A 15,388-nucleotide genomic window follows, 5' to 3' on the forward strand; every position below is an offset into this window, starting at 1 on the left:
GAGAAAAGTGTCTAATTGCATATGCAGAGAGCACAGAATGGGAGACACAATTCCTAGGACACAGGAAGAGGAAGACAATGCATGCATGCATCTGCTTGAGAGCTTCTCAGTTGTTCCCATGACCCTGCCCCACAACAAAAATACTTGCAGCTGCTGTGCACAACATTCCAAGGTGATGAGAAGATGGACTTTCCTTGGGAAACACAGAACTGTCTGCTTTTTTTAAAAAATCACAAAGTCAGGATATGAAAGAACTACCATGCAGAAGAGCCAGTGTAGTGTATTGGTTCGGGTATCAGAATAAGAAAAAGGGATTCTAATCCACACTAAAAAAATTCACTGGGTAGCTTAGCCTGACCTACTTCATAGGGTTCTTATGAATAAAAAGTCAGAAAGACCAGAACCCTGTATGACAGTTTGAACTCAGTAGCAAAAATATATAAATGTCATCAATAATTAATAAGATAAGGTACGGAGAGATAGAAACCAGTCAGTTATCCTGCCTGATAGCATTGTACATGTAGTGTTTATGGATTGAGAAGTTGTGGATAAACTTGGCTTCCCCCAGCATGTGCCAACATGTCTACATACTCCAAAATATCTTATATTCAGAGAAAACCATAGTGGGGAAAAATAGTTAATGGTAAACAAGCTTGTGAAACAAAGTTCTGGGTTGGTTACCACCTCCCTTAGATCACTAATAAGTTACAACAAGGGTTCCATGTTTGTAACTTTTTGATTACCTAATAAAGCAGCGGTCCCCAACTTTTTTCAGACCATGGACGGGTTGGGGGGTACAGGCACTGTGTGCAGGGGGACGGGGCACTCCCGCACCTATTGGTGGTCATGTTACGCTCGCGGGTGGGCCTGTCATGCTCATGGGTGGGTGTGTCAAGCTCATGGGTGGGTGTGTCATGCTTGCACTCATGCGCGTGAGCGCGACATGCCCACCCACAAGCACAATATGGCCACCATGGGGGGGCAGTTCAAAGAAAGCCCATGGACCAACACTGGGCCATGGACCATGAGTTGGGGACCCCTGCAATAAAGGACCTAGGTCAGAACTTTGTTTCAATGGATGGATCACACAGCTACTTGTTTTGTTTTGCTGTTGGAGATACCATATTCTTGAAAGATCTTTTATATCCTGTATCTCCAGCTGGAGTGTAAGACAAACAAGGAGGCTTATGGAAGTTTTACCTAAATGGCACAATATTTATTCCAATTTATAAAATTAGGGAGGGACAGAGAGGGAAACCAACATTTATGAAAAAATAAGTGAAATGTGCTCCATATGCCAGGTGTAAGCTAAAGGTGGGTCCTGGTATAGAAAAGACTTATGATCTGTTTCACCAAAAAACATGGTGAAATAGAGATGGGCATTTGCAGAAGAAAAGCAGCAGCAAAAATAATAATCCAAAGAAACTGAGGGGGGGGAATCCCCAAAAATCAAAGAAGGGAAGGATCCAAGGCAAAAGTCTAGGCAGGCAGGCAGTACAAGATGGGGTGGGGACACCAGGAGATCATGCGCACACAAGGAGCAAGTGAAAAAGAAAACGAGCACTCCCACTGGTTTCCAATAAATCCAGGAACTGTTATGCCTTCAAAATGATTGCTCCATACCTCCTGGGCAATCTGATTGGCTGCTGATAGCAGCCCTCATGATGCTACTGGATGAAAAATTTTCCAGGCAATTTGACATCCAAGAGATGAAAGAATGGTTGAACAGAAAGAGAGGACCGCTCCCTGAAACCTTTGTGTGTCTATCTTTTATTGATATGAAACATTTGTGTTTAAGAGGCTCTCTTTTGGGAATCAATGAATGAACACACAGACAAAAAGCACCTCTTTTCTGGGCTTTTTCCTTCTATTAAAACACTTAAGTCCTATCCTTAATTCTCACTTCCTCTTCCCTGCTGTATGTTTTCTTGGTGACTCATTTTTTTCTCTCTCTCTCCATTCTGCTCCAGTGATTTCAAAAGCCAGACCAACAACTTCATCTTGTGTGCTATGCTGCTGCCCTTTGTGCCTGCAATTCCAGCTGTGAATAGATGCACATTTATCACCTGTGTCATATTTTCAAATCTCTCCCTTGAAATCGGCTTCTCTCATATGATCCCTTGCCAAATTGTACTTCTTTGCTCCCTCTCTCCACAAAAGACGTTGCAGTGAATTCAAGCATGGCGTAACCTTTTCATTTTCCTAGCCTTTATCTTCAGTTCTCCTCGAATCGCTTTTAGACCATAAATTCAATGGCATTGGAACCAGCTTCATCGATTACTATTTACACAGTGCACAAATTATAAACTGGGTTAAGAAAGCCTCTTAGATATGGATGAGGTAAAGCTGTTAAGGTAACGGATCCCAACTGAAGCACGTATAATATTGATTTATACAGTAGATAAAGAGTTTACCCCAAACTATCATTCCACACCAAATTAAGCTAGAAAACGATGGTGTTTGAAATTCACTCGAGCGGTTTCCCTTCCTGTCTTCCTTCTTCAAGTTGCACAAATTTACTCCAGAGAACAGATTTGAGGAACATGCAGAGGGAGGACATGATAGAGAAAGAATGGAACTCTCCAGTGGCATCCATTTTATGGATGAAAGAACCCTGATGGATACAGCTTGTAATTAGGTAAGCTGAGGGAGAGCATGGGCCTGGATTGGAAGGGATACAGGCCCATATGCCTCAGGGAGTTTTGGTGTCTGTTTCCCAAACAGCTTATCTCCTTCTCCCACCAGCCTCCCTTACTGAAGGGCACTTAAAAAGCAGTTTGCAATAGATTTCATCAGACACAGCGTAAGAGTGTCTGATGTTGTCGAAGCTAAAAATTCAAAACTGAGAATGACCCAAGTTCTGGGCAAGATGTTCAAAAAGCATTCTTTGGATCCTGGCCAAAAAACAGATGATAGTACAGAGGCAGCCTATAGAGATCTGTGCAAGATGAATTTCTCTCACATGGCAACAATGTGAGAGGAAATAAGACAGGAACTCTGCTCTTTTTATAGGTCCCTGTTGCCTTAAAAGATTCACAAACACATAGCATGAGCTGAGGAAAAACAGCCTCTTGCTTTAGACCAAATTTTGGCCAGCTGAAGCTGCAAAATATAAGTACAACCGTTTCCTCTTGCCTATTTCCCTTCTCATAATAAGCCCAGGCTGAAGTACTTTTGTATAATAGATTGCTTTTCAGAAAATCTGGCATTTATGTCTTTTTTCCCCCTTCTCAACTGTGTGCACTCATTATTTTCAGCAAGCTTCCAAGGAAATTTGCAATCCCACCGTTGAGCACAGAACAAAAAGCAATATGTGTGCATGGCTCAACATTGTTTTTCTCCAATGCCTAGCCGTCTTCTAACGGCCTCTCTCTCTCTCTCTCTCTTTTGCTGCTGTACATGAAAGAGTTGTCTGTTTGCCTAATTCCTCCAAATGGTGCCAGTGCTCGAAGCAGCTAGGCGGAATTCCCCCAGGTGCCTCACTCGGCCACTTCCTGACATGTCTCTGTCAGCAAAAATATTTATGGCTCCTTTCACTGTTCTTTTATTTCCTCCACTTGGCCTTGAGGGGTTTTTTTTTGTTTCTTTCTTTCTTTTTGGGTTTTTTTCCAACAAGCAGTTTCCTTGCTGTGCAGACCTCTCTGCCCCCCCCCCCTTTAAAAAAAACCTGTGTCCGTGGAACTGTCAATGATAGCTTGAATCTCGATGTTCAGATTTCATTTTAGCTATGAACTTAAGGTCAAAGAAGACAAAATGCTTTTCTGTATCCTGCAGATGGCCCAAGGGAAGCACAGTGGGAGGAGGCAACCCCCCTTTTTTTGGGCCATAGACTGTACCCTCTGAACAAAACTGCCTCAATCTCCCAAACTGTTTTGACAGTGCAGGAAGCTTTATCTACTGTCTTACAACTTATCCACCCTGCTCTGCTCCCCACCACTGTGCTGTGATCTTGATCTGGGCTCAAGGGCTTCCAGATGTTGTAAAAACACACATTAAACAACAGTCACATCATGCCTTTAAAGCAGGTGGTGCCCCTCTGGATGTTTTGGGACTACGCCTCAGGTATGCTAACAACTACCTTTGTGAAGGCTTCAGCTTGGTCCTGCATGGCCAGCTGACAGGAGACACCTTGGTTCATTGATGGCACTGCAGTAACATCGGGAGGGCCAAATGCTCCTCATCCTGCATTAAAGGCATCCTCTAACATACTGGTTACTGACCTTGGGTCCCCATATGTTATTGGACTACATTTCCCAGAAATCCTGGCCAACACAGCCATCGGTGAAGGTTTCTGGGAATTTTAGTCCAAGAAGTCTGGGGACGATGGCTCTTATGTGACTCTAAACGAGTGACCCAGTGCTGAAATACATGTTTTGTACAAGTGTGTGCATTTTAATCTTAATGAGTGCCTTTTAAAGGGAAAGCCTGTTTGATGGCAGAAAATAAATGGAGTGACGGTGCACATTCTGCATTTGTGGACTTTTCTTTGCAACCTTTCAAGCAACTTTTGCAACCCTTTCATAGTGGTGTTCTAGGAATTTAGCCTAAAAACACCAAATGATAACATTCTCCAGTTATGACATGTTTCTGCATTGTAACTTGGCTTTTAACTTCATTTGACTACGGCCTCTGCTAAAACAACAATTTGAAAAGTGATCTTTTAAATTTGTTCTTACAGTATTCATTAGTTTTTGGCCAGTAAAGGAAGTAACCTGTTATGTTATTGTTGCAGAGCACACCACCTTTTGTTACTGCAGGAAAAAAGCACATTAAGATTTATAAGAAAATGACAGAAAACTTCAAACATTTATATCCGAATGTCTTTAAAGTGTACTTACAATAAAAGTTGGAAATAACTAGAAAGTGTTGCTTAGAACATCAATACACCAATTTTCGTTCTACTGGTCATATTGCTTTTGAAATGTAACTGTGACAGATCCTTGTTGGCTCGCACCAAAGTACATTGTTACAGGTAACTACATTAAAGTAAAGACATTACATAGAAGCATGTAGGAATTTTAAACAGAGCAAGTATTAGAGAGCCATCAAGATTGGCTTTGCCCATTGTATATAGTTAAGCCAACATATTGCCAGTCTCTCTTACTGTACATTTCATACACATCTGGTCTGATGACAGTAATAGATGGAACTACTTTTTGTCTGGACTCCAACTCAGCAAACAACCTGATTCAGCTTGAAATAATTTGGAATCTGTCCTGTTCAGTTGTCTAAATTCAAATCTTGATTCTGAAATCTAATCCTTCTTTATTCCCTTGCAGCTATCAGTGAAACTCAACAAAGAGCTGTAACTTTTTTTTCCTGTTTGTCATAATTAGGTACCCATAATTAGAAACAGAACTAGTAGGTTCTGGTGACTACGTTATGTCTACTAGCTTTTCAGCTTGAAATACTTTTGAGTTCCATTTCATAAGGCTTGAATATTGCTTTTTTTTAAAAAGAGAAATAGCAATAACTTTTTTAAAAAAGTTTTGATGGCTTTGTTGGATAAAATTCTGCAGAGTCTCTTCTAAGGAGATCAGGCCAGACCAGTTTCAAAAGAATAAAAGCAAGAGCAACTCTTTCTGTTGAGTGGAAGTCTCTGAAATAAGGATAGGCTTGTGCCTGCTTTCTCTCTCTCTCTCTCTGCAAACAACAAAGAAGTCTTCAAACATGGTGTGTGCGTGTGTACGTGTCTGTGTGTGAAATAGTATGCTTCCCCTTACACTGCTTTTTTGACTTTTTTTTTGGGGGGGGGAGCAATTTCCATGAAAATGTTGTATTTCCTAGAGCTTTCCTGAACAAGACACCTGCAGCACTTCGGAAGGTTAAGTGTAGAATCTAAATGAAAAAAAAATCTTCTATTTACTTGTTTTTTGCTCAATAGTCATGGAAGTTAAAGTGCAATAGACAGAGATGGATGATGGATGTAGGCACAGGCGTAAGGACTTGAAAACCTTATATTTTCTAAGCAAGTACCCAATACTACTGTCTCCCAGTCCCACTGACTAAGTCAAACAGTTAACTAGGAGAAACGGAGGGACAAAGCCTCCGTTAAAGACTGGTAAGAAAACAGCCAGGTGCTTGAGTCTCAAGAGTGGCTGAGATGCCTCTGGTGTTTCTGAGCATCCTTATATTACCCATGAAGGAGTTCAGAAAACACAAGGAGTTCCAAATAGAGGCAGATTTGTGATATGTAAAAAACTTGGTAAGATTGAATTAACGCACACCCAGCTTGATAAAAAAAATCTAATTCGTCAGGAAAAAATGTCTAATTTGTTTCTAGGGATCTAGAATCAAATACTCTTAATTTCATTTCATATGGTTGATTCTAAAAGTATTTTTACTCTCCAAAATCATGCCAATATAAGCTTAACTGTTGTAGCTTCCCCCAAAACAAAACAATCCTTCTAGCTGGAGCTTTTTTCTTTTTCCACATCTGCTCCCATGGAAAAATGGACAGGGAGAATGTTGAAACAGTTAACTAGTCCAAAAGCAAGGTGTATGTCTTCTCAAATATCCATTTAGAGACCAACACATTTATATACTTACTACATGTAAGTTAAAACAGTTGTGGAAACTATACAACCACACCTGGTACACATTATCAGAAAAAGGCTGGAGAACTTTGATCTAAGGTCATCTGGTGCTTGTAGGCAAGTTGAGAGTGCTTTTCTTCATTAGAAATTCACAGAACATGTCACAAGCATTAACATTTCAACTGCTTCCATTTAGAAATTTTTGCACAAGAAAAGCAAGATTCATTTAAAGGGGGAAAATGTGAATAAAGCCATGAAGTGGAAGCTGATTAAGATATTGGGGCATTAATCAAATGGTTCAGTTAGATTTCAAGGCCCTGCACCATCAAATAAGAACATTTTGAACTGAATTTTGTAAGAAAATTTCAGTATAGGCATTAAGCATTTTACATAAAACATAGTGGACAACATGTTAACGAAATACTGTACGGCAATCTCCTGGAGAAAAACCTCTGAGGAACCTAACAAAAGGCCACCTCACATGATTTGTTGACTGGAATTTGGGGCAGCCACTAAGCATTCACTGTATAATACTTAAAATATTAAGCACTTAAGCACTTTCAACTTGCCTTTTATAAAAGTTGAAAATTAGATTGCTAGACACTTGCCTGCTAAACCATGATGCTGCTATGATGTCACTGAAGGTTCAAGAAATAAATTCCAGCTGAGGAAGCTGCAAATATCAACAGAAAGCGAAAACAGATTGGTTGGCGAGGTGTGGAAATTGAAACTGAAGTTGGCAATATAATAACAAGGCTACTGGAAGTGGATGACTCATTATTTGTTTAATTGATTTTTGTTTTTAAGAAGTGGTCTGAAGGTATTTCCTCAGTAGGAATACATGGTTAGGAATTCCATCATCATCACAAGCCCAAACTGGCAGTTTATCAGCAAGAGTTGCAGTGCTTTACAAAAAGGGAAAGGGAGAAAAGAATAGCTGTTAGCAGCTTGAATTTGAAGATGGCTGGAAGTTCAGCAGTTCTAGAAACAATTCCGAGGAGCTCTGTGCTGTCTGCATTGTTGCCTTCAGGGAAACTGATCCTGGATCAGTCATCCTCCTTCCTTTGAAGAGCCTGACTGCCTCTGACAGGCAAGGAAGCAGCAGCAACACCATCAGTACATCTACAAACAAACAAAAAACAGAAGTATAAATCAATTGAAGTCATTGGCACAAAGAGAGAATAAGAGTTAAGGAAATCAAAGGAAGAGGATAGAAACACAAGGCAGACCTGCATGCTAATTAAAAGCATGGCAAAACAGGAATAACACTTTCTTTACTTGCAAACTATAAAGAGGAAAGAAAGCTACATACAAAATTTCCTTAGGGAAGAAGTTGCAGTCGCTGAAACATCTGCATCCGATGTAAGGTGGCCATGTGCTTTATTTTACCCCTGAATGGACCAATTCTCCACATAAAGAGTCCTCAGAACTGAAGATGTCTTCTGTCCAGTTCAATTGATATGAAGGACAAAGTACTTTAAGGAGGGAAACAGTGGCTTGAAGTTGAGAATCAAATCAACAGAGAACAGGCAGGGCAGGTGTATTCACCACCTATGCACTCTTCTCTGATACAGTAAGATGTAATGTATTTCCATTTAAGTTATAGAGATTATTTGCAAATAGGCATATCTGCATATACGTAAATGTGCAAATTTCATACATATCTCTGCCCTGTTTTGTCTCTGTCACGGCCCCTGATTGTTTTACCGAACTAGGAGCTCATGCTACGTGCCCCTCAGCTGCCACCCGTTGATTTCATCAACAATACCTATTATTAATTATAGAGGTCCAGGCCATATGTCATTTTAAAAGAACCAAATAGAAATTGTTTATCGATACAGGTGTTGACAGAATGATGTTGTTAACTCTTAAACAAACATTCTTCTTTATCCACCCTCAAACACCACTTTCCTTCCCAAACTCCAAAACTCTCAACTTTCTACCTCCAAAACCCTATCTATCTCCTCCTCCTCCTGCTGAGTCTCTTATACCTCATGACTCCGCCCCTCCAACACCACTCTATTCATGACCTGGGCAAACGGCACAGTCTCTTTTGGGGATATGTTTCCTTTTTATTATTTTTCTTTCCATTATCTACAAGTGGCTACCTGTGTGTGCCTCCAAATACTCCATGAGGTCTTTGGAGAGCTCCAAAAGATGACACCCCCCCCGATCCAGACACAAATGTTGGCATTAAGGTTTCCTTTGCAATTCAACTTTAATGAACAGATGAATGAAGTAATTACAGACTGCTCTAACTATACAAATCCTCCAGTATTTTGCCCTGAACAGACCACTCCCAAGTTCAAAGTTGGTTCACCCTCTACAGACAAGTCTTTAGAAGTTCAGAACTGCCTCTCTTTCCTCTTCCAATTGGAGAAGGAAATCGTGTATCGCATGGCTCATATCTTGCCCTTTTAACTGTTGAGATAATAGCAATCTTACATGCTTTCTAACACTCTGGGTATCAGTGAGAGGGAAGCTTTTAGGACCTAAAAGGATTCTCCTTTCCCACTAACCTATTGATAAAGTTCTTTTCCCTGACTTTGACTTGCCCCTCCCTTCTTCCTGTTTGTTTGTTTTGCTTCCTTTGCTTGGTAGTCTCTCTCTTTGGTCCTGACCTCCGAGCCTGTGGGAAGCAAGGAGGGCTCTCTCCAATTTTTCCCATTTTTCTAATGACTGTAACAATAGACAGTAACTAATGATGTAAGCCATCATTAAATAAGCTTCAGAGCTCATAATCCCAGAGAGGCCCCAGAAATGACTTTAGGTAAAGGTAAAGGTTCCCCTTGACAATTTTTGTCCAGTCGTGTCTGACTCTAGGGGGCGGCGCTCATCCCGCTCTTCAAGCCATAGAGCCAGCGTTTGTCCGAAGACAATCTTTCCGTGGTCATGTGGCCAGTGTGATTTAGACACGGAACGCTGTTTACCTTCCCACCGAGATGGTCCCTATTTATCTACTTGCATTTGCATGCTTTCGAACCGCTAGGTTGGCGGGAGCTGGGACAGGCGACGGGTGCTCATTCCGTCGCGTGGATTCGAACTTACAACTGCTTGGTCTTCTGACCCTGCAGCACAGGCTTCTGTGGTTTAGCCCACAGCGCCACCACATCCCTAGAAATGACTTTAGTCTACTTTAAAAAAACAACAACAACAACTCTGGTGACTTATCATGGAGCAACCCAATTAAAGAAGATAACAGTGGTTACCAGACCTTGTTGCTGGTTGCAAAAGAGGCGCCATAACAATTCAAACTTCAGAGCCACAAAAATGTAGGTTGCCACGATTCTAGGTGTGTGCCAGAACTGGAAAATGAAGGAGTAGTTAACACTCCTAAAAGTGTACATTGGAGAATACTCTGCCTGCTATAGAGGCCCTTCTCACCTCATGGTCACGTCTAGAAAGAATGGCAACAATCAGAGGACTTCACGGCAATGACTTGTGACGCAGCCACATTTTTCTTGCATAGTTGACATATATTGTATTGACATGAATGTACTACTGCCCCATGCGTCCAGAATCACAGTATGCCAGAAATTTTTGGGAAATAACTGCTTTCTATTCAAAGCAAAGCAAAGTGTGCTGCTAATTCAGGATCTCTTAAGTTTTGCAGAGAGGAGGGTCCAATATGGTACCATCTCTCCTTGATCTCAGTTTCAGCCTTCTCTTACAGCAGTATTTCATTCAATATAGTCAACTGAATATAGCCAAAATCAATCTCGATAGCTCCTATCAGGGTTGGCCTACTTTCCAGAAAATTTCTTTCCACTTTTGTAAACATATCCAAGCCATCCCTCTGCCCCTCCTATTCTTCCCACTGGTGACGTTCTGCAGTGTAGCTAAATAAAGATACTCAAACTGTCTTCCTTTGTATAGTCATTTTCCGGCTTTTAGCAGGATCATGGAGAGCATATCCTTGCTTTTGTTCTATGTGGTGGAAATAAGTGTTCAGGAGGCAGAAAAACAAAAAGGTTCCTACATTATCTTAATAAAAGGACCGGAATAGCATGCATAAACATGCCTCACAAGAGAGGATTATTTTCAGGAACATCCCAAAATCTATTTATGCTTACAGGCAGTAGGTCCTTGGTTTTTCTTTTTCTTTTTTCTTTCAGGAAAACACTTTGCTCTGGTTGATTTGCAGTTTTTCTGAATCTGACTGTTATTGATAGTTACAGGACACAGCCCTCAGCGAGGGAGTACAGGCTTGACCTCTGTGGCTGTGCAATGATTTATTCCCACTGATCAAAGGCATGGACTGAATCCAAGAATGACTGGTGACGGTTCAACAGGAAGGGCTCCATTTCAGCCAGCAAGGCTGCAGACCTTTGGGGAAAAGAAGAAATGGCTCCATTTGGGGTATAAATAAAACATGGTATTTTTAAAGACAGGACATTCGATTGGTGATAGCACCACTAGCTGCTCTTTTTTACATCCTGGAGAAATATGTATAGGAAGGTATCTAAAAAGATGGGGAAATTGTGAGATGGGAGTCACAAGAGGTTATGACTTTAGACTCCATACATGTCAACCTAAAGCTGTATTTCACACTTATTGAAACAAAGGAATTCAGCTGCCCTTAAATGTGGGGAAGGAATAATTATTCAATTCTCCTATTTATATCTCATCTTTCCCAGACATTGCAAAATATTTCTTTCTTCCACTGCAACTTCCAGGAATGGCCAGACAGCACAGCCAGTTGTTGTTTGGAAGCTGAGGTCCAAAAATAATGTTTTCAACCTTGGGTCTTCCCTCCCTCCTTGCTTACATTCCTGATATTCTTTTTCCTATTTCATTTGCATCCTATGAGGTTGGCTGGACTGAATTTCATAGTCCAGGAGGGATTTAAACAAGTCCTCCTTCCTCTCACTCGGGATACTCTAACCACGAAAGCACACACTGGCTTTATTGCTTTGATTGTGGTGTGAAATAATGGGTCTTCCACCCTAAACAGTACAGTTCCATTTAGCCTAGACCTGGGCAAAGTGCGGCCCAAGGGCCACATACGGCCCACGAGCTGCTGCTGTCCGGCCTGCGGACAGTTTTGAACATCAAAATCATTTATAGCTTTTTGTCTAAAGCTGATCAGTTGTTTATCTTTAACATATTGCAAAAAAAAAACCTCTTTAGTATTTGTGAAGATTAACAAGTTTAAAATAAAAACAATCATAACATCACTGTTTCATTTTATTTTTAAGTAAAGTTGGTTCGGCCCCCGAACACAGTTCAGATATTTCATGTGGCCCCCCTATAGAAATTAATTGCCCACCTCTGATTTAGCCAAAAAGCTTGGAAATTTCAGGAACATTCAGGCAATGGCAGGTCTGCATAGATAGCAAGGCTTATTAGAGATAGTTATGACAGAAGTATCATGTTCAGTTTTTTTGTAACATGACATTATGGACTGAAGAAACTACAGTCAATACAGCCTCCCTGGGTGTTTAGATGATCTAGGCAGGCCTTTCTCTCAGCCCCACCCATAGGTGCTCTGTTGCTGCTCCCAGACCTTGGAACTCCCTCCCACCGGAGGCCAGGCCAGCCCCATCTTAGCTGTCCTTTTGCAAGCAGGAAAGTCGCTTCAGGCTGACTTTCTCTTACTAAAAGATAGACTGAGAGAAGTTTTTAAATGGATTGTTGTGCCTTGTTGCTTTGACTGTGTTTTTGGTGCTGATTTTGTTTAACATTTTAGTGTACTGTTTGTTTCTTTTTAAATATTTGTAACTGTTTTTAGCTTTCAAATATTGCATTTTACTGATGTGCCTTGGATCCTTTTTAAGGAGAAAGGTGGGGTATATTTTTAAACAGATGGACAGACGGACGGACGGACAGGCAGACAAACAGTGTCTGACAAAAATTAAACTGTCCCAATACGTTTTTGTCATTCTTGCACAAATACTTATAGGAACAGATGACACAGTTCCTTGACACACAAAGACTGCCTACTTTATGGCAGGAAGAATATTACTTTTGTCACATTTATCAAGAAATTAATATAATTCTTGAATACTCTGTGTGCAAATTAAGCTCACCTAATGATCAGCCTTCTTACAAAATTTTAGAATATTTAGCAGAGATTTACTAAGCAGATTCATCCTTATCCCAAGCACTGAGCATGGATGAAAGATGAGCCAAAGATGAAAACTAATCCACCAACAGATGATCGACAATATGCTAATGTTAGCATGGTCCTTTTTTCACACTCATTTGTAGCCCTTTGCAATGCTTTAGCCCAGGTCATACTTCATAGTTGTCACTACTATCACTGTCACAATCTGGTTGCAAGTAAGCACTTTTCCCAAAGCATTCCTTTCCATAAAGTTCTGTAGCACCTTAGATGCTAATAGATTTAATATATCATAAAAGCCCACTTTATTACAAATGCTTATGCCAGGATATATGGATTTACTTTGCTGCCACAGAGCAACACAGGTACTTGCATAGAAGGGTCTGCATGGATTTCCTATATTAAAAAGTGTTTCACTTCACCTAGATTGTGTCTTGGCTTAGAACTAGTGGTTATGTTAGGGGTGTGTGAGTGTGTGTGTTGGCTGTCTGATGTTCTCTTGTCTTACATGTCTGCATCTGTCTACATTATGAATTAGACTGGTGTAACAAATTTAGAACTCATAGCACATAGCTGTTTAACTGAAATTACAGAAAACCTTTCCTACAGCCACCCTCTTCCAATAATTTTATACAAAGTATTAATGAACATTCCCCAAACTGAGACTCTTCAGACTCCAACTACCATAATCCCCAAACGACAATATGCTTTTTTGAGTGCAGCCTATGTCTGGAGAATCTGTGCCCGAAGTGTGGGGGGTTGGCTTATAGCCTCGCCCATGCTATCTTTAAACAAAAACTGGGGTCCCAAGAGTGGTATTTAGGTATCCCTAAGGAGATGAGGGTGTCCAGTATGGATTCCTGCCCCCCCCATAGCTCTCATCTATACAAACTACTTTAGAATAATTCATCTCCCCAACATCCTTCCCGCCACCATTTGAACAACACTGCTTAAGAAATCCAGAGCCCCTTTGTGCAAAAGTAGCAGATGGAGGAGATGGCCCCTTCCTTGGGGAGAAACGCAATATGGACATGAAAGAAACAAATATACCTTAGGTGAGAATTTACTCACCATGCAGAAAAGTTGCTTTTACAGTAGTCGTTCTGGCTCTGGGTGCTCTCAACTAAGTAACTTTCCTGCAATATTTACCTCAGAATCTCAGGACCTGTGACTCTTTAAAGAGGAATGGGGGAAGTGGGGCTGTCATCACCTATTCCGGTGGTTCCCATCCTTGAGTAACTGAGGTTTTTCTTGGACTGCAATTCTCAGAAGCCTCTACCATCAGCTGTGTCGCTCGAGGTTCTGTGAATTACAGTCTAAAAACACCTGTGTGACCGAAGGTTGGGAACTACTGACTTGTTCTGAGAGACGTGATGTTACTTTTCTGGATGACAACTCCCCAAATCCCACAGTCATCATGGCCAGTAGCCATGCCTGCTATGGGGTTTTGGAAGTTGTGCTCCAAAAATAGTCTCCTCCCCATCTCTACCTATTGCCTGCCTGGAAAACTAAGCTGTTGCAAGATGGCAGAGCTTACCGATAGGTAGCTTGTTTCGTCTACCTCAGTACCTGCAATAAATGGAACAGGGTGGGAATGTTCTAACAAAAAGTCAATTCTTGCCAAGATAGTGCTCAGTTCTTAACATTTTTACACCACCTTGCCTTGTACCAAACGCATCTATGGTCGCATTCTGCTGTGATTAGAAAACAGCTCTTCTGTTGATCAGTTAGGACCATCATTGTAAGCAAATAAAATAAATCAAACCTAATGTCATCAACATAGCACAGCTTAAAAATCTTCAAAATTACAGATGGAGAATAGTTGCCTTTGGGGGGAAAAAAACTCCTTTTGGCCGTTCAGGGACATACATATGTTAGATACACAACAACAAATGTTGATCTATGGAAAGTCCTGCAAAATCTCCTTCTCCCCAAATCCCAGCAGTTATTTTAGTGGGGAGTGAAGGGAAGAGTACATATCGACTAAAGAGGCATCTGTTTTTCTCTTACCATAGAACAAGCTCCTAAATCTCCTGAGGATCCAAGCTGAATGACGTCCAAGGACAGAAACGATGATGACTGTTAGAGTTAACGGCTGTGCAACTGCAATTTAAAAAAAGAAAGAGCTTCTGCAGCATAATTTCACTGGAAGGTTATTAAAAAAGTCTATTGTTTGAAAATATCTACTTGAGACTTAGCAATGCCCTATGCGTCTAATCCAATTAATACAAGAAGACAAAGTTGTCTCATTAAAGATGATCTCCTAAAAAAAAAAGGAATGTAAAAAAGGAGGACAAACTTGCTCTTAGGAAGCTTATTTGAATGTAAGGTAACTGTAAATCGAAGCTCCAGCATAGTCCAACTTCTGCTGGTGTTTGCTCAGCACATTTTAGTAGGTTTTGATAGAAAGCCAGCATTCCTAAGGTCCAAATTAATAAAGGAGATGAAGTCATGCATTCTGGATGCTGCATGAAAAGAGAGCGGGTGAGAGAAGAAAAAGAGAAGATCCAGTATTCTGATAAAAATTATCCCATTTTCCACCATAGACAATACATGAAGCAACATAATCAACAAAATATGTTATGTCCTACCCAGGTGTGTGTGTGTGTGTGTGTGTGTGTGTGTGTGTGTGTGTGTGTGTGTGTGTGTGTGTGTGTGTGTGTGTGTGTGTGTGTGTGTGTGTGTGTGTGTGTGTGTGTGTGTGTGTGTGTGTGTGTGTGTGTGTGTGTGTGTCTTTGAGTTGCTGGATAATTCACTTTATATAGCAGAAGTGCAGAACCTATGGAAG

General features: G+C 40.9%; 1 long non-coding RNA gene across 1 annotated transcript; it reads right to left on the reverse strand.

Annotated features, from left to right (window-relative positions):
* Positions 1 to 1,694: 1,694 nt before the first annotated feature.
* On the reverse strand, positions 1,695 to 15,170 carry LOC140705772 (uncharacterized). Its single transcript, XR_012085279.2, has 3 exons — positions 14,611 to 15,170; positions 10,610 to 10,862; positions 1,695 to 7,658 (listed from the first exon to the last, which is right to left on the reverse strand). It is a non-coding gene; the product is annotated as an uncharacterized LOC140705772 (long non-coding RNA).
* Between the last annotated feature and the right edge of the window lie 218 nt (positions 15,171 to 15,388).

This window comes from Pogona vitticeps, chromosome 3 (genome assembly GCF_051106095.1).
Source record: "Pogona vitticeps strain Pit_001003342236 chromosome 3, PviZW2.1, whole genome shotgun sequence".
Lineage (NCBI taxonomy): Eukaryota > Metazoa > Chordata > Lepidosauria > Squamata > Agamidae > Pogona > Pogona vitticeps.